The sequence below is a fragment of the Ranitomeya imitator genome, chromosome 10, assembly GCF_032444005.1.
Source record: "Ranitomeya imitator isolate aRanImi1 chromosome 10, aRanImi1.pri, whole genome shotgun sequence".
Lineage (NCBI taxonomy): Eukaryota > Metazoa > Chordata > Amphibia > Anura > Dendrobatidae > Ranitomeya > Ranitomeya imitator.
The window spans coordinates 33,929,863-33,954,074 of record NC_091291.1 but is presented as its reverse complement, the minus strand read 5'-3'; the positions used below and the strand labels follow the sequence as shown (position 1 = coordinate 33,954,074).

Here is a 24,212-nt window from a genome sequence, read left to right as displayed (position 1 = left end):
GTGTTATCCCTCACACCCCCAGGATAAAACAAGGGCAATAAACAAACAGTAAACAGCAGAGCCCTGCAGGGGGGCTGATGAATGGGAAGGAGACACACAAAGTGGATAAAAGTCATTGACACCCCCCAAAAAAAACTACAGCCCAAACATCTGCACGGGCCGAGGCGGGAGATTAGGGCTGATTTTGTAATGGGATTTGTGACCACCTGGCTCCTTAAGAGTCATTGATCTTAGTGACAGATATTGGGATCATGAGGCTCAATGGCTTCAAACAATCCGAATTAAGCTGGACATGGATATTAGATCACCCTCCTACCAAACAGATGATTCCTTCATTCCCCGATGACGACTCAATCAATAATCTCTCAAAAAATTTCATCTTAAAGGAGGAACAGCCATTTTCCGTTGACATATAATTTCTTTACGCCACCGTTCTCCAGAATCCGGCGTAGTTTTTAATTTGTTTCTACGCCTCTCCATTCTGGAGATATGACCCCTTAAAAGAGGGCATTGTCCTTGGCTCTTTTTCTGCAAGAGTCTTCTAGATGACCACGCCCAGTTGGTTAAAAGATTCATTTTTTTTCTTACACGGGCCATATCTCTGGAACGGAGAGGAGCAGGAACAAAAGAAAGACAACGCCGGATTCAGGAGAACGGCCACAATTACAGCAGGTAAAAAAAAAAAAAAATACATATTTATGACTCTTAAAATTTGGATCTAATAATGGTTATGGGTTCAGTCTATTGACTCCTGGTCGGAGAAAATGGGATTCTAGGTTTCCTCTGGAGAGATGTGGTGCCGAATGGATTCTCGTTGGCCACATATTACCTCTGCTCACAGGTGGGTAATGAACAATAAAGCAACTGCCAAACATAAACCCCTTGGGACAACTACAGGGCCACCAACCACATTGTCTAGACCAGTGGTCCCCAACTTCGGTCCTCAAGAGCCACCAACAGGTCATGTTTTCAGGATTTCCTTAGTATTGCCCAGGTGATGGAAGTATTGCCTGTGCAGGTGATGGAATTATCACCTGTGCAATACTAAGGAAATACTGAAAACATGACCTGTTGGTGGTTCTTGAGGACCGGAGTTGGGGAACACTGGTCTAGACTAATGGACCTTGACTCTTTAACTTCTCGCTTGATCCGATGCTTCATCTTTAATGATCGCCATCCTCCTTCCTGTGGATGACGTGTCCTACGTCATCCACAGAGTCGCCCATCGCGCTCCTGCGCAGGAGCACTTCTCTGCCCAGCCGAGGGTAGAGCAAACTACTGTGCCGGGAATGGTCAAAACTGAGGTCCCCCAGGGTAGCGATTGGAAGTGCTCTGCCCAAATATATAGAATGGAAGAACCTCTGTTATAGGGGCTTTAACATCTCTAAATGATGCTCTGCATGGAGGCCGATAACTAGAAAGTATAGAGTCATTCCTTATTTCCCATAGCAACCAATCAGAGCAGCCTTCAATTGTCAATAGCTGAATACAAAATGAAAGCTGTGCTATGACTGGTTGCTACGGAGAACGTTCTTGTATCTAGGTAGGCCTACTCAGTCTCTGGGGCCTACAGCTGCTACTGTAGCTACACTAGCTGGCTTTATACATTACAGACCAAAAGTTTGGACACACCTTATCATTTAAAGATTTTTCTGTATTTTCATGACTGAAAATTGTACATTCACACTGAAGGCATCAAAACTATGAATTAACACATGTGGAATTATATACTTAACAAAAGTGTGAAACAACTGAAAATGTGACTTATATTCTAGGTTCTTCAAAGTAGCCACCTTTTGCTTTGATGACTGCTTTGCACACTATTGGCATTCTCTTGATGAGCTTCAAGAGGTAGTCACTGGGAATGGTTTTCACTTCACAGGTGTGCCCTGTCAGGTTTAATAAGTGCGATTTCTTGCCTTATAAATGGGGTTGGGACCATCGGTTGTGTTGTGCAGAAGTGGTGGATACACAGCTGATAGTCCTACTGAATAGACTATTAGAATTTGTATTACGGCAAGAAAAAAAGCAGCTAAGTAAAGAAAAACGAGTGGCCATCATTACTTTAAGACATGAAGATCAGTCAGTCCGAAAAATTGGGCAAACTTTGAAAGTGTCCCCAAGTGCAGTGGCAAAAACCATCAAGCGCTACAAAGAAACTGGCTCACATGAGGACCGCCCCAGGAAAGGAAGACCAAGAGTCACCTCTGCTTCTGAGGATAAGTTTATCCGAGTCACCAGCCTCAGAAATCGCAGGTTAACAGCAGCTCAGATTAGAGACCAGGTCAATGCCACACAGAGTTCTAGCAGCAGACACATCTCTACAACAACTGTTAAGAGGAGACTTTGTGCAGCAGGCCTTCATGGTATAATAGCTGCAAAGAAACCATTGCTAAGGACAGGCAACAAGCAGAAGAGACTTGTTTGGGCTAAAGAACACAAGGAATGGACATTAGACCAGTGGAAATCTGTGCTTTGGTCTGATGAGTCCAAATTTGAGATATTTGGTTCCAACCACCGTGTCTTTGTGCGATGCAGAAAAGGTGAACGGATGGACTCTAAATGCCTGGTTCCCACCGTGAAGCATGGAGGAGGATGTGTGATGGTGTGGGGGTGCTTTGCTGGTGACACTGTTGGGGATTTATTCAAAATAGAAAGCATACTGAACCAGCATGGCTACCACAGCATCTTGCAGCGACATGCTATTCCTTCCGGTTTGCGTTTAGTTGGACCATTATTTATTTTTCAACAGGACAATGACCTCAAGCACACCTCCAGGCTGTGTGAGGGCTATTTGACCAAGAAGGAGAGAGATGGGGTGCTACGCCAGATGACCTGGCCTCCACAGTCACCAGACCTGAACCCAATCAAGATGGTTTGGGGTGAGCTGGACCGCAGAGTGAAGGCAAAAGGGCCAACAAGTGCTAAGCATCTCTGGGAACTCCTTCAAGATTGTTGGAAGACCATTCCCGGTGACTACCTCTTGAAGCTCATCAAGAGAATGCCAAGAGTGTGCAAAGCAGTCATCAAAGCAAAAGGTGGCTACTTTGGAGAACCTAGAATATAAGACATAATTTCAGTTGTTTCACACTTTTTTGTTAAGTATATAATTCCATATGTGTTAATTCATAGTTTTGATGCCTTCAGTGTGAATGTACAATTTTCATAGTCATGAAAATACCGAAAAATCTTTAAATGAGAAGGTGTGTCCAAACTTTTGGTCTGTACTGTACATTCATGGCTAAAAGTGTTGGCACCCTTGAAATTGTTACAGAAAAGTACTGCAATTACAGTTATTTTATTATATACATGTTTACTTCCTTCGTGTGTATTGGAACAAAACAAAAATTTGGAACTTCACCATATTTGACTGTAGGTACTGTGTTCTTTTCTTTGTAGGCCTCATTCCGTTTTCGGTAAACAGTAAAATAATGTCCTTTACCAAAAAGCTCTCGGTCTCATCTGTCAATTGCCAAAGAATAGTTCGCCCTGACACTGATTAACTCTGAGCCTTCAGGACAGCTTGAATATCTGCAATCCGGACTATTCTGCATTGCAACCTTTCATCAATTTTTCTCTGTTGTCCACAACCAGGGAGATTAGCTACAGTGCCATGGGTTGTAAACTTTTTGATTATGTTGCGCACCATGCACAAAGGAACATCAAAATCTCTGGAGATGGACTTGTAACCTTGAGATTGTTTATATTGTTCAGCAATTTTGGTTCTCAGTCCTCAGACAGTTCTCTTCTCATATGTTGTGTCGGTCTCTGAAGGTCGACTTCCAGACGGTCAAGGCTTAGGTTGACTTCCTGGAAAAGTGATTTCACATGCTCAAACCCAATTTCCATTCTGTCTCCAACGGCCTTTAGACCATTCTGGAAGACCAAGCCTATGTGAACAAACTCGGGCATGAGTTGCCTGTTCCAGGCATTCTGCCGCTGGTAAGAAGAGCCAAAAAAAACAGTGGCAGATGATTGGGACAGGGGAAAACCTGAAGGACCAGCTGCCTGTTCTCCAGCCTCTGAAGCCTGCCCACTTGCTGCATCCCTGGTGGATGACTGGAACTGTTCAGTGGCTGTTCGATGAGGGGCCGCTTCAACAGAGGACAATCCAGGTCCAGTGGTGCTGCTCCAGGTTCTGTTTGAAAAAGAAATGAAAAACAGTACTACAAAAAAATAACAATTTTTAAAGCGCCAACATATCCTGTTAAACAGAAAAATTCAGATGTTATACCATGGAATACAACACAAAAATACTTACGTTCGATGACCAACCGCAGGCCTCAGGAAGGAGAGACTACGATGGTACTTGTATTTGGAAATTTTTCAAGCAGCACCACTTTGAACTTGGGTCTCCTTTCTCATGCCCTTATTGAAGCGATCCTTCATTGAACGCCACCAGACTTTGACTCTCTTCACTGTGAAGGGGGCAAAAAAAGAAATTGCAAAACCATGCACAACAGGTTCACTGCCGCATCAGACCACATTTTAATACTTACAAAAATCCTTTCTGACTTGTGGCATGGCATGGTCCCAATCATCTAACAGCTATTTGGCCACTTCATCCCCTAGCCACCAAATGACCACAGTGTCTGAGTGCCGCTGATCCTGAGTCTCCCACAACGGAACTCGCTCCTACACCAATGATATTAGGAGGTTGTTTTTAATGGTGGCTTCACGATGTGAAACCTAGAAATCAATTAATATAGTTGTAAAAATAAAACAAAACAAAAACAGTCAAGAATACTTACCCGCCGCCTTTCCACCTGAACTTGGGCCTGAGTCTGCTCCTGCTCTGCCGCACTGGAACTGTTCTGGAAGGAAAATACATGATTTTACCACATGTGTCATATTGACAGTCTATACTTACCAATCAGTACCAAATGTACTCCATCAGTCTCCTGTCCGCTCTGGGAGGTATGCTCTTCAATGGAGGACATCTTGGATAAGGAATGCTGCAAGAGAGACAGAAGTGAGTACAGACTGCAGTGAGAGAAACAGACATCTTGATAGCTTCTATACTAACATCCTGAGTGAAATCCAGAGTCTTCAGAGCAGCAATCAATCGCGTACACCATGTTAAATATACGGACGCATGCGGATCTATGCGAATCCCTCAATGTCTGTCCACTATTTCATCCTTCTTCTCCGCTAGATTTCTCAAGCTTAACATGGACAAAACAGAATTCATCATCTTTCCTGTTGTGAATTCTGTGGCTGAGTTCACTTCTGTGGTCACAAGTGGTATTGCAGTCTCTGGGCTTCCTCCCTCAGGTGTTTTGGTGAGCTCGTTGGCTGCCTTGCTATTTAGCTCCACCTGAGTCTGTCTTCCTTGCTCCTTGTCAATGTTCCAGTGTTGGATCTGAGCTACTGCATCTTTCCTTGGGCCTGCTGCTCTGCTAGATAAGTGCTTCTAGTTTGTTTTCTGTTTTTTCTGTCCAGCTTGCTATTAACTTTTGCTGGAAGCTCTGAGAAGCAAAGGGGTGCACCGCCGTGCTGTTAGTTCGGCACGGTGGGTCTTTTTGCCCCTTTGCGTGGTTTTCGTTTTAGGGTTTTTTGTAGACTGCATAGTTCTCTTTGCTATCCTCGCTCTGTCTAGATTATCGGGCCTCACTTTGCTGAATCTATTTCATTCCTACGTTTGTCTTTTCATCTTGCTAACAGTCATTATATGTGGGGGGCTGCCTATTCCTTTGGGGTATTTCTCTGAGGTAAGTCAGGCTTGTATTTCTATCTTCAGGCTAGTCAGCTCCTCAGGCAGTGCCGAGTTGCATAGGTAGTGATAGGCGCAATCCACTGCTGCTTATAGTTGTGTGAGGATAGATCAGGTACTGCAGTCTACAGAGATTCCACGTCTCAGAGCTCGTCCTATTGTTTTTGGTTATTGCCAGATCTCTGTATGTGCGCTGATTACTGCACGCTGTGTTGCCTGATTGCCGGCCATAACACTTTCCCCCATCTCACACGACCCCCCCAACGAACCTAACCATTACAGTAAATGGCTGCCCACTCTCCCCAGTCCCACAAGCTCGCTGCCTCGGGGTAATCCTTGACGCTGATCTCTCCTTCAAACCACATATCCAAGCCCTTTCCACTTCCTGCCGACTTCAACTCAAAAATATTTCACAAATCCGTTCATTCCTCAACCAAGAATATGCAAAAACCCTAGTCCATGTGCAGCACCCCCAGAGTCCTGGTCGTTGCAGTAATGTCGCTCTGCCACTAAGGGGAGTGATGTAATGTCTGATTGCACTAAAGGAGTTCACCTGACCAGGTATCACAAGCACACATTACACTTCACACTCCGGCCACCAGGGGGAGCAAAAGGCACTATGTAATAGGCCACTCCTCACACTGGTAAAACTGGGGGTCGGATAGGAAGTTAGGACAGAACGCAGCCTGGGAGAGCTCCAGGGAGGACCTGTCAGGGGTGGGTTCCTGACAGGGGCCTAGCAGAAAGGATAGAGAGTGATGGAACCGCGCCTGCACTACCTTGCGGCGGTATCCCAAGGAAGGACACGAAGAGAAGGATATTGTGGAAAAGTGAGAAACGAGATCAAAGCACAAAGGAGAGCCAGTAGGAGTTATGCCCCAAGAACGGCAGCATCCTACTGTGGCGCATAGCCGGTGAGTGGAACACCGAGGGAGTAACTGACTTCAAGCATTACTTCAAATACCGCAGGACAGTTGATTATAGGTTGGCTGTCTACCATACATCACCTAAGAAGACATAGGGGGCAATGTTGTGAATTCCGCTCTTGGGCTCCCTCTGGTGGTTGTAAGTGGCACTTTTGTGAGTTCTGCTCTTGGGCTCCCTCCGGTGGTTTTAAGTGGAATGGCTGCTCCTTGGATTTAGCTGTCAGCAGCTGCTTCCACTGATTGTCTATTCTGCTCGGCTATTTAGCCTGGCTCTTTCCTTCAGCTTGTGCCACTTGTCAATGGTTCCTGGTTGGATTCACATCTCTTTGGATTTCCCTGTTATCCTGACCAGTTCAGCAAAGCTAAGTCCTTGCTTGCTCTTTTCTGTCCACAGGTTGTGGACTTATCCGTTCTGTGCTTTTTATGTTTGTCCAGCCTGTCAGTATGAATTAATTCAGTGATGCTGGAAGCTCTGGGAAGCAGATTTACCCTCCACACCTTTAGTCAGGTGTGGAGATTTTTGTAAACTCTGTGTGGATTTTTTGTAGTGTTTTATACTGACCGCACAGTATTCCATCTTGTCCTACCTATCTAGCTAGACTGGCCTCCTGTGCTCATCCTGGTTTCATTCTGTGTATGTCTTTTCCCTCTCCACTCACAGTCATTTCTTGTGGGGGGCTATCTATCCTTTGGGGATTTTCTCTGAGGCAGGATAGTTTTCCTGTTTCTATCTTTAGGGGTAGTTAGTTCTCAGGCTGTGACGAGGTGCCTAGGGAGTGTTAGGAGCATCCCACGGCTACTTCTAGTGTTGTGTTGAGCTTAGGGACTGCGGTCAGTACAGGTACCACTTCCTTCAGAGCTCGTCCCATGTTGCTCCTAAACCACCAGATCATAACAGTACAAGTGGCCAAAAATGAATTAAATGCATCTCAAAAGAAGGAAAAAATTCTGAGCCATTTTTTTTTCTGTGCTCTCTTTTGTCTTTTTTTTTCCTCTTGATCTCTGGGTGATTCAGGATTTATGCTCTGGCATGGATGTTCAGGGTTTGTTTTCTCATGTGGATCAACTTGCTGCAAGAGTACAGAGTATCCAAGATTATGTTGTCCAGACTCCGGCTTTGGAGCCTAGAATTCCTACTCCTGATTTGCTTTTTGGAGACAGATCCAAGTTTTTGAACTTTAAAAATAACTGCAAATTGTTTTTTGCTTTGAAACCCCGTTCTTCTGGTGATCCCATTCAGCAAGTTAAAATCATCATATCCTTGCTGCGTGGTGACCCTCAGGACTGGGCATTCTCCCTTGAATCAGGGGATCCGGCATTGCTGAATGTAGACGCATTTTTTTCAAGCGTTCGGATTATTGTATGACGAACCTAATTCTGTGGATCATGCAGAAAAAACCCTGTTGGCCTTGTGTCAAGGTCAGGAAGCGGCAGAATTATACTGCCAGAAATTTAGGAAATGGTCTGTGCTCACTAAATGGAATGAGGATGCTCTGGCTGCTATTTTCAGAAAAGGTCTTTCTGAAGCCCTTAAAGATTTTATGGTGGGCTTCCCTACGCCTACTGGTTTGAGCGTATCTATGTCTCTAGCCATTCAGATTGATCGGCGTTTGCGCGAGCGCAAAGCTATGCACCATATGGCAGTGTCCTCTGAGCAGAGTCCTGAACCTATGCAATGTGATAGGATTTTGACTAGAACAGAACGGCAGGAATTCAGACGTCAGAATAAGCTGTTTGTTCCTGATGGATGGACAAGTAAGGTGATTTCTGAGGTTCATTGTTCAGTGTTGGCTGGTCATCCTGGGATTTTTGGTACCAGAGATTTGGTTGCTAGGTCCATTTGGTGGCCTTCCTTGTCGCGCGATGTGCGTGCTTTTGTGCAGTCCTGTGGGACTTGCGCCCGAGCCAAGCCTTGCTGTTCCCGATCTAGTGGGTTGCTTTTGCCTTTGCCGGTCCCTGAGAGGCCCTGGACGCATATTTCCATGGATTTTATTTCGGATCTTCCTGTTTCCCAGAAGATGTCTGTTATCTGGGTTGTTTGTGACCGGTTCTCTAAAATGGTCCATCTGGTACCTTTGCCTAAGTTGCCTTCCTCCTCAGATTTGGTTCCATTGTTTTTTCAGCATGTGGTTCGTTTGCATGGCATTCCGGAGAATATTGTGTCTGACAGAGGTTCTCAGTTTGTCTCTAGGTTTTGGCGGGCATTTTGTGCTAGGATGGGCATTGATTTGTCTTTTTCTTCGGCGTTTCATCCTCAGACTAATGGCCAAACTGAGCGAACTAATCAGACCTTGGAGACCTATTTGAGATGCTTTGTGTCTGCTGATCAGGATGATTGGGTGGCTGTTGTGAATTCTGTTGTCGAGCTCCCTCCTGTGGTCGTGAATGGTACTTCGGTGAGTTCTGTCCGTGGGCTCCCTCTGGTGGCTGTGAGTGGAGCTGCTGCTTCTGAGGTTCCTTACACTGGTGACGTGGTTTATCCTTTGGTTGGCTGCTCTATTTAACTCCACTTAGATCGTTACTCCATGCCAGCTGTCAATGTTTCTGCATTGGTTCAGTTCGCTCTTGGATCTTTCTGGTGACCTGTCTACTCCAGCAGAAGCTAAGTTCCTGATAGTATCTAATTCGTTCATTGTTTTCTTGTCCAGCTGGATATCATGATTTTGTCTTGCTAGCTGGAAGCTCTGGGATGCAGAGTGGCATCTCCGCACCGTTAGTCGGTGCGGAGGTCTTTTTTGCACACTCTGCGTGATCTTTTGTAGTTTTTTGTGCTGATCCAAAGCTACCTTTCCTATCCTCTGTCTATTTAGTAAGTCTGGCCTCCCTTTGCTGAAACCTGTTTCATTTCTGCGTTTGTGACTTTCATCTTTACTCACAGTCAATATATGTGGGGGGCTGCCTTTTCCTTTGGGGAATTTCTCTGAGGCAAGGTAGGCTTTATTTTCTATCTCTAGGGCTAGCTAGCTCTTAGGCTGTGACGAGGCGCCTGGGGAGCATCAGGAGCGCTCCACGGCAATTTCTGGTGTGTGTATAGGATTAGGGATTGCGGTCAGCAGAGCTCCCACATCCCAGAGCTTGTCCTGTGTGAGTTTTAACTATCAGGTCATTCCGGGTGCTCCTAACCACCAGGTCATAACAGTACAGCTGGCCAAAAGTATTAATGCATCTCAATAGATGGATAAGAGAAGTTCTGAGACCATTTTTTTTTTCTTTGCACTGTGTTTTGTCTTTCTTTTCCCCTAAACCTTTGGGTGGTTCAGGACACAGGTGTAGATATGGACATTCAAGGTCTGTCCTCTTGTGTGGATCATCTCACTGCAAGGGTACAAAACATTCAAGATTTTGTGGTTCAGAATCCGATGTTAGAGCCTAGAATTCCTACTCATGATTTATTTTCTGGGAATAGATCTAAGTTTCTGAATTTCAAAAATAATTGTAAACTGTTTCTTGCTTTGAAACCCCGCTCCTCTGGTGACCCCACTCAACAAGTAATAATCATTCTTTCTTTGTTGCGTGGTGACCCTCAAGACTGGGCATTTTCCCTTGCGCCAAGAGATCCTGCATTGCGTGATGTTGATGCGTTTTTTCTGGCGCTTGGATTGCTTTATGATGAACCAAATTCCGTGGATCAGGCAGAGAAAATCTTGCTGGCATTGTGTCAGGGTCAGGGTGAAGCGGAGGTGTACTGTCAGAAGTTTGGAAAGTGGTCTGTGCTTACTCAGTGTAATGAATGTGTCCTGGCGGCAATTTTCAGAAAGGGTCTTTCTGAAGCCCTTAAGGATGTCATGGTGGGATTTCCCACGCCTGCTGGTCTGAATGAGTCTATGTCCTTGGCTACTCAGATCGATCGGCGCTTGCGTAAACGCAAAACTGTGCACCATTTGGCGGTGTTCTCTGAGAATAGACCTGAGCCTATGCAGTGTGATAGGACTTTGACCAGAGCTGAACGGCAAGAACACAGACGTCGGAATGGACTGTGTTTTTACTGTGGTGAATCCACTCATGCTATCTCCGATTGTCCTAAGCGCACTAAGCGGTTCGCTAGGTCTGCCACCATTGGTACGGTACAGTCTAAATTTCTTTTGTCCGTTACTCTGATTTGCTCTCTGTCGTCCTATTCTGTTATGGCATTTGTGGATTCAGGCGCTGCCCTGAATTTGATGGACTTGGAGTTTGCCAGGCGCTGTGGTTTTTCCTTGGAGCCCTTGCAGTATCCTATTCCATTGAGAGGAATTGATGCTACGCCTTTGGCCAAGAATAAACCTCAATACTGGACGCAATTGACCATGTGCATGGCTCCTGCACATCAGGAGGATATTCGCTTTTTGGTGTTGCATAATCTGCATGATGTGGTCATTTTGGGGTTGCCATGGCTACAGGTCCATAATCCAGTATTGGATTGGAAATCTATGTCTGTGTCCGGCTGGGGTTGTCAAGGGGTACATGGTGATGTTCCATTGTTGTCAATTTCGCCTTCCACTCCTTCTGAAGTCCCTGAGTTTTTATCAGATTACCGGGATGTATTTGAGGAGCCCAAATCCGGTGCCCTACCTCCTCATAGGGATTGCGATTGTGCTATTAATTTGATTCCCGGTAGTAAGTTTCCTAAGGGCCGACTGTTTAATTTATCTGTGCCAGAGCACGCTGCTATGCGGAGTTATATAAAGGAGTCCTTGGAGAAGGGTCATATTCGCCCGTCGTCGTCACCATTGGGAGCAGGGTTCTTTTTTGTGGCCAAGAAGGATGGCTCTTTTAGACCTTGTATTGATTACCGCCTTCTTAATAAGATCACAGTCAAATTTCAGTACCCTTTGCCGCTGATGTCTGATTTGTTTGCTCGGATTAAGGGGGCTAGTTGGTTCACCAAGATAGATCTTCGAGGGGCGTATAATCTTGTGCGAATTAAACAGGGCGATGAATGGAAAACAGCATTTAATACGCCCAAGGGCCATTTTGAGTACCTGGTTATGCCATTCGGGCTTTCTTATGCTCCATCTGTGTTTCAGTCCTTTATGCATGACATCTTCTGAGAGTACCTGGATAGATTCATGATTGTATATTTGGATTACATTTTGGTCTTTTCGGATGATTGGGAGTCTCATGTGAAGCAGGTCAGAATGGTGTTCCAGGTCCTTCGTGCGAATTCCTTGTTTGTGAAGGGGTCTAAGTGTCTCTTTGGAGTTCAGAAGGTTTCATTTTTGGGTTTCATTTTTTCCCCTTCTACTATCGAGATGGACCCTGTTAAAGTTCAGGCCATTTATGATTGGACTCAGCCGACATCTGTGAAGAGCCTACAGAAGTTCCTGGGCTTTGCTAATTTTTACCGTCGCTTCATCGCTAATTTTTCTAGTATTGCTAAACCGTTGACTGATTTGACCAAGAAAGGTGCTGATGTGGTCAATTGGTCCTCTGCGGCTGTAGAGGCTTTTCAGGAGTTGAAGTGTCGTTTTTCTTCTGCCCCTGTGCTGTGCCAGCCAGATGTTTCGCTCCCGTTTCAGGTCGAGGTTGATGCTTCTGAGATTGGAGCAGGGGCTGTTTTGTCGCAAAGAAGTTCTGATGGCTCGGTGATGAAACCATGTGCCTTCTTTTCTAGAAAATTCTCGCCTGCTGAGCGCAATTATGATGTTGGCAATCGAGAGTTGTTGGCCATGAAGTGAGCATTCGAGGAGTGGTGGCATTGGCTTGAAGGAGCTAAACATCGTGTGGTGGTCTTGACGGATCACAAGAATTTGACTTATCTCGAGTCTGCCAAACGGTTGAATCCTAGACAGGCTCGATGGTCGCTCTTTTTCTCTTGTTTTGATTTTGTGGTTTCATACCTTCCGGGATCTAAGAATGTGAAGGCTGATGCCCTGTCAAGGAGTTTTGTGCCTGACTCTCCGGGTGTTCCGGAGCCGGCGGGTATTCTTAAAGAGGGGGTAATTTTGTCTGCCATCTCCCCTGATTTGCGGCGCGTGCTGCAGAAGTTTCAGGCTGATAGACCTGACCGTTGTCCAACGGAGAAACTGTTTGTCCCTGATAAATGGACTAGTAGAGTTATCTCTGAGGTTCATTGTTCGGTGTTGGCTGGTCATCCTGGAATCTTTGGTACCAGAGATTTGGTGGCTAGATCCTTTTGGTGGCCTTCTTTGTCACGGGATGTGCGTTCTTTTGTGCAGTCCTGTGGGACTTGTGCTCGGGCTAAGCCCTGCTGTTCTCGTGCCAGTGGGTTGCTTTTGCCCTTGCCGGTCCCGAAGAGGCCCTGGACGCATATTTCCATGGATTTTATTTCTGATCTCCCTGTTTCTCAAAGGATGTCGGTCATTTGGGTGGTTTGTGATCGCTTCTCTAAGATGGTCCATTTGGTACCCTTGTCTAAATTTCCTTCCTCCTCTGATTTGGTGCCATTGTTTTTCCAGCATGTGGTTCGTTTGCATGGCATTCCGGAGAACATCGTCTCTGACAGAGGTTCCCAGTTTGTTTCAAGGTTTTGGCGGTCCTTTTGTGCTAAGATGGGCATTGATTTGTCTTTTTCTTCGGCTTTCCATCCTCAGACTAATGGCCAAACCGAACGAACTAATCAGACTTTGGAAACATATCCGAGATGCTTTGTTTCTGCTGATCAGGATGATTGGGTGTCCTTCTTGCCTTTGGCTGAGTTCGCCCTTAATAATCGGGCCAGCTCGGCTACTTTGGTTTCTCCTTTTTTCTGCAATTCTGGTTTCCATCCTCGTTTCTCTTCAGGGCAGGTTGAGCCTTCGGACTGTCCTGGTGTGGATACTGTGGTGGACAGGTTGCAGCAGATTTGGACTCATGTGGTGGACAATTTGACATTGTCCCAGGAGAAGGCTCAACGTTTCGCTAACCGCCGGCGCTGTGTTAGTCCCCGACTTCGGGTTGGGGATTTGGTTTGGTTTTCATCTCGTCATGTTCCTATGAAGGTTTCCTCTCCTAAGTTTAAGCCTCGTTTCATTGGGCCATATAAGATTTCTGAAGTTCTTAATCCTGTGTCATTTCGTTTGGACCTTCCAGCTTCTTTTGCCATCCATAATGTGTTCCATAGGTCGTTGTTGCGGAGATACGTGGCGCCTATGGTTCCCTCCGTTGATCCTCCTGCCCCGGTGTTGGGCGAGGGGGAGTTGGAGTATGTGGTGGAGAAGATTTTGGATTCTCGTGTTTCAAGACGGAAACTCCAGTACCTGGTCAAGTGGAAGGGTTATGGTCAGGAAGATAATTCCTGGGTTTTTGCCTCTGATGTTCATGCTGCCGATTTTATTTCGTGCCTTTCATTTGGCTCATCCTGATCGGCCTGGGGGCTCTGGTGAGGGTTCGGTGACTCCTCCTCAGGGGGGGGTACTGTTGTGAATTCTGTTGTCGAGCTCCCTCCTTTGGTCGTGAATGGTACTTCGGTGAGTTCTGTCCGTGGGCTCCCTCTGGTGGCTGTGAGTGGAGCTGCTGCTTCTGAGGTTCCTTACACAGGTGATGTGGTTTATCCTTTGGTTGGCTGCTCTATTTAACTCCACTTAGATCGTTACTCCATGCCAGCTGTCAATGTTTCTGCATTGGTTCAGTTCGCTCTTGGATCTTTCTGGTGACCTGTCTACTCCAGCAGAAGCTAAGTTCCTGATAGTATCTAATTCGTTCATTGTTTTCTTGTCAAGCTGGATATCATGATTTTGTCTTGCTAGCTGGAAGCTCTGGGATGCAGAGTGGCATCTCCGCACCGTTAGTCGGTGCGGAGGTCTTTTTTGCACACTCTGCGTGGTCTTTTGTAGTTTTTTGTGCTGATCGCAAAGCTACCTTTCCTATCCTCTGTCTATTTAGTAAGTCTGGCCTCCCTTTGCTGAAACCTGTTTCATTTCTGCGTTTGTGACTTTCATCTTTACTCACAGTCAATATATGTGGGGGGCTGCCTTTTCCTTTGGGGAATTTCTCTGAGGCAAGGTAGGCTTTATTTTCTATCTCTAGGGCTAGCTAGCTCTTAGGCTGTGACGAGGTGCCTAGGGAGCGTCAGGAGCGCTCCACGGCTATTTCTGGTGTGTGTATAGGATTAGGGATTGCGGTCAGCAGAGCTCCCACATCCCAGAGCTTGTCCTGTGTGAGTTTTAACTATCAGGTCATTCCGGGTGCTCCTAACCACTAGGTCATAACAGGTGGCTTGCTTGCCGTTGGCCAAGTTTGCCCTTAATAATCGGGCTAGTTCGGCTACTTTGGTTTCACTTTTCTTTTGTAATTTTGGTTTTCATCCTCGTTTTTCTTCTGGGCAGGTTGAGCCTTCTGATTGTCCTGGTGTGGATTCTGTGGTGGACAGGCTGCAGCAGATTTGGACTCATGTGGTGGACAATTTGACGTTGTCTCAGGAAAGGGCTCAACGTTTTGCTAACCGCTGTCGGTGTGTTGGTCCCCAGCTTCGTGTGGGGGATTTGGTTTGGTTGTCTTCTCGTCATGTTCCTATGAAGGTTTCTTCCCCTAAGTTTAAGCCTCGGTTTATTGGTCCTTATAAAATTTCTGAAATTATTAATCCGGTGTCTTTTCGTTTGGCTCTTCCAGCCTCTTTTGCTATTCATAATGTTTTCCATAGATCTTTGTTGCGGAGATATGTGGTGCCCGTTGTTCCCTCAGTTGATCCTCCTTCCCCGGTGTTGGTTGAGGGAGAGTTGGAATATGAGGTTGAGAAAATTTTGGATTCTCGTTTTTCGAGGCAGAGGCTTCAGTATCTTGTCAAGTGGAAGGGTTATGGCCAGGAGGATAATTCTTGGGTTGTTGCCTCCGATGTCCATGCCACCGATTTGGTTCGTGCTTTTCACTTGGCTCGTCCTGATCGGCCTGGGGGCTCTGGTGAGGGTTCGGTGACCCCTCCTCAAGGGGGGGTACTGTTGTGAGTTCTGCTCTTGGGCTCCCTCCGGTGGTTTTAAGTGGAATGGCTGCTCCTTGGATTTAGCTGTCAGCAGCTGCTTCCACTGATTGTCTATTATGCTCGGCTATTTAGCCTGGCTCTTTCCTTCAGCTTGTGCCACTTGTCAATGGTTCCTGGTTGGATTCACATCTCTTTGGATTTCCCTGTTATCCTGACCAGTTCAGCAAAGCTAAGTCCTTGCTTGCTCTTTTCTGTCCACAGGTTGTGGACTTATCCGTTCTGTGCTTTTTATGTTTGTCCAGCCTGTCGGTATGAATTAATTCAGTGATGCTGGAAGCTATGGGAAGCAGATTTACCCTCCACACCTTTAGTCAGGTGTGGAGATTTTTGTAAACTCTGTGTGGATTTTTTGTAGTGTTTTATACGGACTGCACAGTATTCCATCCTGTCCTATCTATCTAGCTAGACTGGCCTCCTGTGCTCATCCTGGTTTCATTCTGTGTATGTCTTTTCCCTCTCCACTCACAGTCATTACTTGTGGGGGGCTATCTATCCTTTGGGGATTTTCTCTGAGGCAAGATAGTTTTCCTGTTTCTATCTTTAGGGGTAGTTAGTCCTCAGGCTGTGACGAGGTGCTAGGGAGTGTTAGGAGCATCCCATGGCTACTTCTAGTGTTGTGTTGAGCTTAGGGACTGCGGTCAGTACAGGTACCACTTCCTTCAGAGCTCGTCCCATGTTGCTCCTAAACCACCAGATCATAACAGGGCAAGCGTGGGGAGGGGCGTCTCTAGGGTCCCAGAATAGCTCCGAGCCTTCCCGTCAAACGGGTGCGTCCTATCCAGATAAACTTGGGGGACGGAGAGAGAAAGAGAAAGAACGAACACAAGAGTTGTGAGGACTATCCCGAATGCTCAGCAGGGAAGAACTACAACACACAGGCGCTAGTGGTAGGCACTGATTTCCACCTGCAAAGGGAACTCTGAATGTGCCTTCGGACCGGCCGGTCTCAGACAGCCCTGTTAACAGTGCTCTGGATTGAGGATCCCGAAGTCTTCAGTAAAAGGTAAAGAGACTGCAACCCACCTACACAACTGGGAAGCCCTGGGGATATACTTCACCTGTGGGAAGGTATACCATCTAGCTGCCATTCCATCACCCCAGCAGACCCCTAAGCAGCGTTGGTCACCCTGACCAAACACCACAGGTGGCGTCACGAACCCTTGACAAACTGCCATCACCCCTTTTATTGGACACCCCTTAGCAGGGTCACGGACCGGGTCCAGCCACCGTGACATCCCCAGCACCGAGACAGAGGACCAGTACCAAGTTCCCCGTGGCCCTGCGTCTGGGGGCGCTCCACATGCCCTCATCATCTCTCGCCTTGACTACTGCAACCTCCTGCTCTGTGGCCTCCCCTTGAACACTCTTGCACCCCTCCAATCTATTCTAAACTCTGCTGCCCGACTAATCCACCTGTCCCCCTGCTATTCCCCGGCCTCTCCCCTCTGTCAATCCCTTCACTGGCTCCCCATTGCCCAGAGACTCCAGTACAAAACCCTAACCATGACATACAAAGCCATCCACAACCTGTCTCCTCCATACATCTGTGACCTCGTTTCCCGGTACTTACCTACACGCAACCTCCGATCCTCACAAGATCTCCTTCTCTACTCCCCTCTTATCTCCTCTTCCCACAATCGTATACAAGATTTCTCTCGCGTATCACCCCTACTCTGGAACCCTCTACCACAACATATCAGACTCTCGCCTATCATTGAAACCTTCAAAAAGAACCTGTGACCCACCTCTTCCGACAAGCATACAACCTGCAGTAACCACCGATCGACCAAACCGCTGCATGACCAGCTCTATCCTCACCTACTGTATCCTCACCCATCCCTTGTAGATTGTGAGCCTTCGCGGGCAGGGTCCTCACTCCTCCTGTACCAGTTATGACTTGTATTAAGATTATTGTACTTGTTTTTATTATGTATACCCCTCCTCACATGTAAAGCGCCATGGAATAAATGGCGCTATAACAATAAATAATAATAATAATCCTATGCGGATCAAACGCTGTGCGCCCAGACGCAAATGTGAAACCAGCCTTAGCTCTTAAAGGTATCAACCACCAAGGACTCAATTTTAAGGATTTTTCCACTATCCAGTCTGTTAATTTGTTTCCTCATACTAAAGCAAGGACCATAAATGTTGATGAGCGGACATGATCTGATAAGGTGTTATCATGCTCGGGTGCTAACCGAATGTCTTCAGTGTGCTTGAAAAGTATGTTTGAATCCCCATGGCTGCATGTCTCGTGACTGTTCAACAGCTGCGAGACATGCAGCCACAGGGACTAGAACTTATTTTTCAAGAATGCCGAAGACACTCGGTTAGCACCCGAGCATTCTCTGATAACACCTTATCCGAGCATGCTCGCCAATCACTAGCCATAAACAATTGGCAAACTGCACCATGTTGCCGGAGGGTTGGTTTTATTAAAGGGAACTTATAAGAACAGAGGGCATAAAAGTTTTACAACCACTACCCCCACCCAAAGGGTAAAGACCGAGGCGGGAGATTTAAATCAGATTTTCTGCCCAGTAAAAAAGGTTAGGATGGCGGCCACCTGGCACCATAAAGTCCAGGGCCAGTGATTTATATGTATATTGAATACATTTTTCTTGGATGATTTGTGCATTATTTTTCAAGATGTTAAACACAGGTTCCAGAGTGTAAATCACTACTGGAAAGTTTAACAATTGTACTTACAGGCATTAAAATGACAGTTACTCCTAGACTGTTGACAGCGATTGCCTGCAGCTCTTTACAAGGTCATCGGATATTCTCTCTCATTGTGCTTGCAAATTGCTGTCAAAACGGGAGAATTAGGAGCCCTTGCTATATTTCACTTTAAAGTGCATTCAACTTTGGTTTAACAATATGAAGCTATTGTTGGTCTGTTCACATCTTCCTTCCGCTATACTGGAGATCTCCTAGAGAATAAGTGAAGAAAAATGTACACAACTAATTTTCAAGTGGTTTCTCCAAATTCAGCACAAAATACCCCTTTTACTGACTACTGCAAAATCCGAATTATTTACGCCTTGACAACAAGCGACTTTAGTACTAAAGTATAGCCCCTCTGGCTGCAGATGTGAAGCATCCTGAGGAATCATAGGCAAGGGTCTCTAGATCAACTATTGTTTTGGTTTATGTGCTACAACCACTTTTCAAATCCCTCCAAAGTTTTTCTATTGGGTTTAAGTCAGGCGACTGACAGCCGCTTCAGAATCTTCCAAAACTGTTTTCTAAAATATATGTTGAAATATTCAATGCCACCCAATGTTAGTCTATTATTTCATAAGGAGAATATGGACTTATCGTATGCCCTGGCCACACACCGGTTATATTTTCGAGATCCCCAGAACATGGAGAGCGCCTGGCTGGGTCTTGACCCATACTAGAACCCAAGGGTATAGAGATACATAGAACAGTCAGTAGAAAACAGATAGCAAAGCTGTGTTGTATCTTAATGCATAGCAGGGGCCCAGCTGGATCCGATGGCATCAGAAATGGCACCCTAGGACTTCCCAGAAAGGAGTTATGATCCTTGATCGGTTTTGAAGTCTGCAGCTGCATATGTAACAACCCTGTCGGCATCACTGCATGGCCTTCCATTCCCCACCTGCCTGCTACATCTACTCACTCACCCAGTGCCATGCTGTGAGATCTGTCTGCTGCTGGTTCCATGCCATGTCCTTCATGGCGGCCTGCTCTGTGTACACTTCCTGGCCGTGTGCATAGGGGGGCGGCGCCAGCCACTCCGGATTCTAATTGAGACTGTGTGCACCTCCCTAAGGTGCTTCTGGCCAATTGCCAAGAGACCTCCTGTATATAGGGCAGCTCCACCCTGTGGTCTGGGCCTGTGCAATGTGTTTGCTCAGTTAGTGTTTTGCTTCTGAGTTTGCCAGGTCTAGCTCTATGTTACTCCCTCTCTGGAGGCTTTTCTCTGTGCTTTTGCCTTGATCTTTGTCTGCCCTCCAGGAGGCAGAATATCTTGGTCCCTGTGTCTTTGTCCCTGTGTCTTTGTCCTTGTGTCTTGTTCCATTGCCTTGTCTGTACTTAGTCTTATCTCGGTCTCCTTGTCTGTGGCTTCCTTCCCTGCTGTGTCTTTCCTTGTGTTCTCAGTCTGCTTACACTCCGCACTCTTGCGGCTCTGCCTGCTCTGCATCTTGGTGGCTTTACCGCTGCTTCGCACTTCTGCGGTTCTGCTCCGTCTTACTCTGCTCCGCTCCCGTTGCTGCAGAAACCTCTTGCTGCAGTTCCTCTCTGCAATCCTTGCGGTTCCACTTTGCTTAGCTTCTGCAGTATCTCTTGCTGCAGCTTCTCTCCACATTCTTTGTGGCTCTGCTCAGCTTTTGTCGCTACGCTACCGCTTGCTGCTTTTCCATTCCTATCTGCAGTCTTTCACTCCTCTCCTGTGTGAACAGGTCCCTACCTGTTCCTCCAAACTATATATCCCTACCTGTTCCTTCATCTCACTCACAATTGGACTGCACTCGGGTGTCATCTGACTGCAGCCTGATTCTAATATCTCATCAGCTAGTCCTGTGTTTCCTGCCGTCCTAGCCAGTCCTGTCTCCTGCCGTCCTAAGTCAGTCCTGTGTCTCCTGCCGTCCTAGCAAGCCCTGTGTTCTCTGCCGTGTCTCTGCCAGCCCTGTGTTCCAAACTGCATATCTGTACCTGCACGTCCAGTGTGAACAGGCCCTTACCTGTTCCTTCATATACCACATCAACCAGTCCTGTGTTCTCTGCCGTGCCTCCCAATCCTGTGTTCCTGCCAGTCCTGCCGTTCCTGCCCTGCGTTCCAGTCCTGTGTTCCTGCTGTCCTAGCCAGTCCTGTTTCCTGCCGTGTCTCTGCCAGCCCTGTGTTCTCTGCCAGCCCTGTCTCAGCCGTGCCAGCCTACTCGTCTGTGTTCCAGCCGTGCTCTTCTGCCAGTCCTGCCTAATGCCCGCACCAATCCTGGTGTTCCTGTCTCCCAAGTGGGATCAGCAGCCACAGCCAGACACCACCCTGGAGTAGCACCTGGCAGCTGCCTGCTGCACAAGCCTGTCCTCACCATCAGAGGCTCCAGTGAAAACCCAGGCAGCTGTTATAGTCACGCCCCTTCCAGGGTAGTCTGGTTTGTGGCACAGTGGGGCCACAAAACCCCCAAGCTCACGCCCACCAGTCAGGGCGTGAGCGTAACAGCATAGGCAAGGGGAAGGGATTTAGGTTCAGCCCAGAGTGCAGGATGGGAGTGACCCAAATGGGATAAAGGCTAGTGTATGGCCACATGGGCTCTCTCTCCGTTATGAAGACACAAAAGCGCACAGAGAGGTAAAAAAATACTCTGTTGTAAAAAGGTCACAGTAAATAAGCAATTGTGACGCCCAGGAGACCGGGGTACCCAGCACCGGACCAATGGGGTCTGTCTCTTGAGGGAGATGTCACCGGTGGCTTGACCCGGTGCTGTGGCCTCAGGCAATGCACAGTGTAAGGGGTATCGTGAGGGGACAGGCACTTACTTGATCAGCAGCAGGTTCTCTCAGCGGTGATGATCCTGATCCTGGATAGATAGCTATTGTCCAAATGAAAGTCTGAGGCACTGAAACGTTTAACCAGTTTACTTCAACATAAAGGGATTTACAACCAGTCCTGTCACCGGAGTCTGTATGGGAACTCTGAGTTACTTTGACCCTGCCGGGGTCTTCGCCTCTTATTGTACGCAGTTTCTGTGTGGCCCTGCTGCTGTATGTGAACTGGCTGCCGGCCCAATCTGTCCCCTCCGGGTCCTGGTTCGACGGGCAACCCGAGTCCTTTTATCTGCTTACCCCCTTCAGGAGTACCGCTGAACTCTGTGTCTGTTGCTGCATCCGGCCCTAATGAAGCTGATATCACCTCACGTTTTTCCGGTTGCTGTATTATATATAACGAATACAGCCACGGATCCGGTATCCGTCTTTGCGCCTGTTCTGGGTAGTGATTAATGCTACCCGGTTCTCACAATGTCCTTTTTCTCTGTCCCTTTTCTCCTCAGGCCGGTGATTTGGGCCTGGAAACTGTCATAGGGCTGTTAGAAATTCAGCTGTATGACCTCTCACTTTCAGCTCCTTAGCCCAACTGCCAGTTCTTCTCTCAGACCAGAATGGATCAAGGGGAGTCTCTGGAGCTCCCCCTTCTGGCCGGAGGTGATAGTGCAGTTTTGCTATCTTAGTACTTGTATTTAGTGTCAGTAACTATTTTTGTGGCAAATACCCCTAGGGGTGCCACATTCCCCCTTAGTTAAGAACAGTACTCCGGGACTGTGGGACGATAACATTTTGAAATAACAATTAATATGTACAGAGTCTTAAAAATGAAAAGTTACAAAAACCACTCAAGGAAACAAAAATAGAGTTCTGTAAAAAGTCACTTCAAATAGCGTCCATTAATACAGTTCTATCCTTGAAGGTACTAGGAAAGGCACTGCACTTTGTGTTCAGGAATTTAGTTCCATTTTTCCAACAGAGTTGTCAATATAAAGTCTAAAGAAAGTTCAAAAAGAGCAAAAAGCAAAGTTCAAAAAGCAGTCTTTCCGGAGCTTTGATTTTGTGCCTCCGGGCTGATAAAAAAAGTTCAAGAATATGCAAGAAGTTCATACAGACAAGTCTCTGTAGGTACTGGGCTTAAACGTTGCAGAATGATAACAATGACTATAGTTTTATAGTTGGTAATCCGCATACCTGGCCGGTAATTGACCCTGGGTACTACGCTGTGATCTACGTAATAGCGGTGTCTCTTCATGTGGTGTACTACTGTCTACTGCGGATGTAGTATCTGCCCGCTCTGCTAAAGATAATTCCACGACTATGGAGTTGGCAAGTCCACCGTGAATGGGATTACTCTGATCAGGAATCTGTTCTTCTTGGCCTGGAACCTCCCGTAGTACGGGGTCAGCCTCTTCCTGTCTTGGGACTTCTGGTATTGGGTTCGGTGTTGGGTAAAAGGCCACCATGGGAACCACTACTGCACCATGGTATGTTAGTAGGGTTTTGGGAAAGTCTCCTATACAGGTGTGATACATTTCCTCTTCTTTTTCCTTTACTGGTTGGACCTGCATGGGTTGAATAACTTCTGGTTCTGGCTGGACAACTTCTGGCTCTTTCAATGCTTCCGGACATAATTTAAGATTGTCTCTTGACACTAGTACAGATGTTAAGCCTCCGTTTTTGCTAATGAGACACATTTTAGGATTATCCATTCTTGTTGGTAAAACTGTGTAGGGTACGGCTGTTTCCGACTGATTGTCTAGTTTATTGGTTCGACGATTTCTCTTGAGCACTTGGTCACCCGGTCTTAATGGGGTCGCTAGAGCATTCTGGTTGAAAGTTCGCTCTTGTCTTTCTCTAGTTTGCTGAAGGTTCTTTCCACACTCTCTTGCACTTGGCGATACTGCTTTTGCCGTATGATATCCCAATTGGAGTCTTGAACTTCTGCGTCTGGTTTCAGAATTCCCATTTCTAGATCAATTGGTAATTGGCCGGGTCTTGCACGCATAAGGTAAGCTGGGGTGCAGTTGGTGGAGCTCACCGGAACATGATTATACAGATCCACCAAGTCAGGCAATTTCTCTGGCCATTGATTCCTTTCTGTCTCAGGTAAAGTCTTTAGTAGGTCTATTACAATATGGTTCATCTTCTCGCATAAGCCGTTTGTTTGTGGATGATAGGCCGTCGTCCGGATCTTTTTGCAACCATACATATTACAGAATTCTCTGAAGATCTGTGATTCAAAGGCTGTACCTTGGTCGGTGAGAACCTGTTCCGGATATCCATGGGGTCTACAAAAGTACATTTGGAACGCTTTGGCTGCTGTTTTTGCTGTCAGATCTTTTACGGGTACTACTACCAAGAAGCGTGAATAATGGTCCACGATGGTCAAGGCATAGACATAGCCGGACCGGCTTGGTGTCAACTTCACGTGGTCCATGGCTACAAGTTCAAGTGGTTGTTTGGTGATTATGGGCTGCAGTGGTGCTCTTTGGTTCTTTTGATCGTTTCTTCTGAGGTTGCACGGGCCACAATTTCTGCACCACTGTTCGATTGATTTTCTCATCCCGACCCAATAAAATCTTTCTCTTAGAAGTACTTCTAACTTTTTCCAACCGAAGTGACCAGCACCATTATGGTAAGCTTCGAGGACCATATTGACATCTTGTTTAGGCACGATAATCTGCCAAACCAATTCATGTGTTTTCGGATTGGTGTACCTTCTACAGAGCTTCCCTTGATACAGGAACATTTTGCCTCTCTCTTTCCAGAGTTGATGCGTCTCTTCTGGGGCATTCTCATCGGGATATGCACTTTGCTCAGTTAACAGTTCCTTCACCAACTTCACAGCTGGATTGCTGTCTTGGGTGTCAGCCCATCTATGGTGTGCTAACGGATTAAAATTCACCTCTTGTTGTTTCTGATAGGTACTTGATGGATGATGTTTTGCCTTGGGATGATGGAAGGCTGGTAGTTCAATTTCTTCAAGCTCCCCCGTTTCTTCTTCTACATCTCTCAAGTGTGGCATCCGGGATAGGGCATCGGCATTTCCATTCTTGCGACCTGCTCGATACTTGATCTTGAAGTTGTAATTAGATAACCGGGCTATCCATCGCTGTTCTAACGCACCTAATTTGGCTGTGTCCAGGTGGGTCAACGGATT

The 24,212-nt window shown here is 46.6% G+C and overlaps 1 long non-coding RNA gene across 3 annotated transcripts in view; it reads right to left on the bottom strand.

The window, feature by feature from the left end:
- Positions 1-3,279: 3,279 nt before the first annotated feature.
- The window catches only part of LOC138652132 (uncharacterized), a 31,637-nt gene continuing 10,704 nt past the window's right edge, over positions 3,280-24,212 (bottom strand). Inside the window, exons 1-6 of one of the 3 annotated variants that reach the window (XR_011315578.1) lie at positions 19,189-19,267; positions 18,248-18,471; positions 4,752-4,955; positions 4,500-4,635; positions 4,262-4,418; positions 3,280-4,138 (exon numbers count right to left, since the gene is read on the bottom strand). This is a non-coding gene — a long non-coding RNA (uncharacterized lncRNA). Of the gene's footprint in view, positions 4,139-4,261; positions 4,419-4,499; positions 4,636-4,751; positions 4,956-18,247; positions 18,472-19,188; positions 19,272-24,212 lie in introns of those variants that run through there. The other 2 variants (XR_011315576.1, XR_011315579.1) reach the window with 2 other exon arrangements.